A 5141-nucleotide genomic window follows, 5' to 3' on the forward strand; every position below is an offset into this window, starting at 1 on the left:
CCAGTACCAACAAAAATAGATAGATAAATAGAAAGATAGATAGATAGATAGATAGATAGATAGGTATATTTGAAAAATAAACACTGAAATGTTACTAAATAATTCCTTTAGGTAGTGAGATTAAGGGGTTTTACTTTCTTAGGTTCTTTAGTGATTTTTCAATTTTTCCATAATAAACATGAATTGCTTTGATGATGAGAAAATTGTTTTAATTTTTAAAGTTGAAATATTTTTAAGTGTTTTTAAATTTTTGTTATTACATGAGTCTTTGAAGAATACACATGTCCCTATACACTATGTGGACATTGTGGTAATCCTCACTGGCAGTACCAGTCCTCTTCACCATTAGGACATGGTTCAAACCCTTGAGGTTATGAGATCACACAGCCTTTCATGAGGCTGCCCTGCAAGCCCCTCCCCCAAGCAATGTCCATGCTACTCACACTGAACTCCTCAGAAGGTCCTTGTGGAGGGACACCACGCTTTCTCATATTCTGTGCTTTATACCTGCCCTGCACTCTGCTGGAAATGACTTTCTTCACTCGCTCACATGCATTTAAAAACTTTAGTCATTCCAAGAATCTCCTACAGTAGATCTCCTTCCTAGGAGTTTTGAAGGGTCCTCATAGCTTCGTGCATTCTTTTATCCAAACACAAGCCACCCACATTAGTTTTAGCTTTGGATTTGACTGTGAGAACTGTTTCTCAATACTGCATCTGTTAACTAGTCTCCAGCCTGTTCTCATGCAGCAACTCTACTTAGAATACTTCTGAACACAGTCATAGCTCCTCTGCCTTCCCCATAATTCCTACATCCTTTAGAGCTCTGTTTAGGTGTCATCTTAAACAGGAACATTCCTCTCCTTCTAGGTTGAGCTAGGTGAGCAACCTGGATAAACCTCTGCTATTGAATGTATGGTTTTGAAATTACATGCTCAGGTGTCTGAGAGTTTCTCAAAGGCAGAAACTGTGTCGGACTGACTCATTCCTGTAAGAAGGTTCAGCATCCAGCAGTGTCAGTGTTGGGCCAGGGGAAATGATCATCATCGTTACCTGAGTTAAACACCTGGCCTTACATCTTTCCAACTAAAAGGTCCTATTTAAATGCCTCTGATATCAACCAAGAACTTTTGGAGTGCCCAGTTTTTTTAAAATCATAAGGCATACAAAGTAACAGGAAAATATTACCCATTCAAAAGAACATCAACCCCCCCCCAAAAAAAAGACAGAAACCATCCCTGAGGAAGCCCAGATATCATACTTACTAGACAAAGACTTCAAAACAACTCTTTTAAATGTGATCATAGAACTGGAGGATGAAGCTCAGTAGTACAGCACTTGTGCAGCTTGTATGAAGCCCTGGATTCAATCCCCAGCACTACAAAATAAAATAAATCAAAGAACAAAAGAAAAACATGAATAAAGAACTAAAGGAAATGAGAAAACAATGTATAGAGAAAATGAGAATATCAATAACAATGTATAAATTACACCCAGCACCAGTGGCTCACACCTTGTAATCCTCGCTACTCAGAAGGCAGAGATCAGGAGTATTGTGGTTTGAAGCCAGCCCAGGCAAATAGTTCATGATACCCTATCTCGAAAAGACCTAACACAAAAAAGGGCTGGTGGATTAACTCAAGTGCTACAGTGCCTACCTAGCAAGCATGATGCCCTGAGTTCAAACACCAGCACTGCCAAAAACAGAGAGAGAGAGAGAGAGAGAGAGAAGCAATTGATCGCATACAAGGGATCCTCAATGGTTTTTCAGTGGAATTCTCAGCAGCAACATTGGCAGCCAGAAGGCAATGGAATTTAAAATGCTCAGAGGTCATGTGTCACCTGGGATGGTGACACATGTCCACAGTCCTCACTACTGGGGAGGCTGAGCCAAGAAGAGCTCAGGAATTCCAGGTCAGCTGAAGCTACATAGTGAGACCTATTTCAAAAATAAAATTACAAGAGAAAAACACCTATTTAATCAAAAGACTTATCTAACAAAACTGTTCTTTAAAAGATGTGGTAGTACTAAAAGCTGAGGTGGGGGTGGGGAGGGGTCATTATCACAAGACCTGCCCAGAAGAAATGCTGACTGTACCAGCCAGTGACTCAAAACTGTAAAGGGAAATAAAAGTTTCCAGTAAAGGTAAATATGTTGAGAAATATAAAAACCAGTCTTATAGTAAGTTTTCATGGTTCCTATACTCACTATTTTCTACATTATTTAAAAACAACTCCATTTAAAAAATTAGAAGATGCACTTTGTAACACCAATAGCATAACGGAATAGAGTGGCATAGTAGCAATTTTTCTGTGAGATTTAAGTGAACTTGGTATTAATTCACATCAAATTGTTATAAGTCTAGGATGATAAATATAAGCTTTAAGGTAGTCTCAAAGTAAATGTATATAGAATATACACAAAGTAAATGTATATAGAATATACACAAAAGAAAATTAGATTGGACTCAAAAGATTTGGGGGGGAAAAAATCAACCGAACACAAAAGAAAGCAGTAATGGAGGAAATAAGGGACAAAAATCCTCCACAACCCTATGACATACAGAAAACAAGTAACAAAATGGCAATGCTAAGGCCTTCCTTAGAAGAGTTAAACTCTCTAATCAAAAGACAAATTAGGAGAGTGAGCACCAAGTTGGCACAATAGGAGATACCATTCTTCGTCTCCCCATAAAAAAATAAAATGTAGGTTAATATTCACAATCCAAAATAGCCTGGAGAGAACTCAAAGTCACATTAAAGAATCTGTAGCAATAGAGTAGAGAACAAAAATTAAAAAGAAACAAAATACCCATAAGAAGGATCACTGGTGAGATTGGCATTCCTAAGTGACAGGAGATGACTAGGAGCAAAGAAGAAAGGTAGAAGCTATTGGCATTAACAATGAAAAAGGAACCATGGTGGTCCACAGTGGTTTGCCCCGTAGAGGACACCAGAATGGCTGGCCATTGAGGTAAGCAACAGCCATACCCAGTCAAGAACCCTACAGAGGGAGATACAGCTGCACACTTCTCCCCCTCTGCAAGAAGTGACTGCTGTTGAGCCACTTCAGGAAAGGAGCTACTATTTCTCCCAACCCTATGCCTGCCCATCCCTGGAGCCTCTCTGCTTACCAAGTACTCAAAACTTCAGAGTCAGGCTCTGTGGCTGCATCAGGCACACCCACATCTAAGACATTGAGGACCATCAACCATAGCAAGGTAGTTTGCACTCTGGATCCCAGAGATAGGCCTCACTGCATGTTCCTGCATCCACAGCACCAGCTCAGTTGCCATGGAGAGCTAGACCCCACATCAAGCCCTGAGCCACCCTAACACTACTCCTATGTGCTCCTATCCTTGGATCCCCCTGCATCCCCCCCTTCCACTGTAGCTTTGGAAGAATCCACACCTCACACTATTACCAGTGTGGCACTGTGAGCACCAGTGACATTACTATCCCAGATCCCAGATCCACAGTCCCTACATGGATACCTATAACACAGGTAATGGGTCCATGGTCTGCTCCGCAGGTACCATGAGTCAGACACTGGTTTTATCACTGCTGCAAATGAGCTTACACACCAAATTTAGTGCCAAGAGGGATCCCATCAGCTTTAACTTCTCCAATGGGAGAAAAAGATCTGGAGGATCTAAGCAGCCATTGCCACTGAAGACCCAACAACCACTGCATATATCCAGTGTGAGCTGCTGAAAATCCCTGACAACTTCACCACCAATCTCAGGCAAAAGATATTTACAGAAACTTCAAGTGGCATCTTCACTAATGCCATAACTGCTGCGTGCTACCCAGCTAAACTATCCTATAAAATCTGAAAAGGTGACTGAACCAACAAATGCACAGATATAAACTTAAAGCACTGAAAAAACATGAAAATCCAGATATACCACCACCAGAAATCGAAAACCACAGCATCCTCCCAGTAGTTGGTACCCCAAAACTGGAAATATAAAAACTGCCTGACAAAAGAATTCAAAATAATTGTTTTAAGTAAACTCAGTGAATTCAATGGACATATCCACACAGTGAGGAACTGAGCACCTGTCAACAGCCATGTGAGTGAATTTGAAAGCAGATCCTCTCAGTCAAGTTCAGGTAACTTTAACCTCAGGTAACATCCTAACTGTACCTTGGTAAGAGCTCCTAAGCCAAAACACCCAGCTGACCTACTCCTGGATTTCTAACCTTCAGATACTGAGATATTTATTGCTTTCAGCTGCTAAACTTGGGGGAGATGTGTTATGAAGCAATAGATAACTTACACCTTGGGTAGGGGAAGATAGTAAAGAATCCAAGTGTCACGAAAGACAATTATCATAAAATGCTGGTATTTTCATCACCTGGAGTTTTACCTGAAAATGTTTACTTTTAATAAAATAGACTTCTCACATTAATCAGTGTGTAATGAATCATAGACTAAAGGAACAGAGAAAAAGTCAATCTTAGGGACAACAAAGTTAATACAGGATACTGAGATGACTTGAGTCAATTTTATTTTCTGTCATGCTAATTATTTTTCTCATTTTTATTAGGATATAGTCCTTGTATAGGGGGGATTCATTGTGACAATCCCAAATAGTCTTATATTGTACATTGGTTAGATCACTCCCACTGTCACTCGCCCTCGACCGCCTCCCTGCCACACTTAAAACTACTGCAAGATGTTTCTATTTCATATTATATGAAGTCCATCAGCCATATTCCCTCACCTTAATCTTTGTTCACCTTTCCCTCTCCCACAATTACTATCCCCACCCCCACACACACTGTACCTATTTCACAGTCCTGTCTTTTGTTATTAATTTCTAAGGAGTTTCTCAAGTATCCCACTGTGATTATACTTTACTTTGGTCCGTTCAACCCCTTTACCCTCCTACCCCTTCCCTCCCACCCTGCTTTCAATACAGTATCGTTATGTCCTCTACCTGCACAGATGTTGTTTTACAATAGTGTTGACGCTCTATCATTCGCTTTTCCTTTCCCTTTCCCCAAGTTCCATAGAGTAGTTCCACTATTACAAACACGCTCTACTTATGAGTTTGTATATGATGTTTGTTTTTGTGTATATGTTTATTTTTTGGATCTACCTTCTATGTATGAGAGAATAAAGTCAAATGTCA

The sequence above is a fragment of the Castor canadensis genome, chromosome 5 (genome assembly GCF_047511655.1).
Source record: "Castor canadensis chromosome 5, mCasCan1.hap1v2, whole genome shotgun sequence".
Lineage (NCBI taxonomy): Eukaryota > Metazoa > Chordata > Mammalia > Rodentia > Castoridae > Castor > Castor canadensis.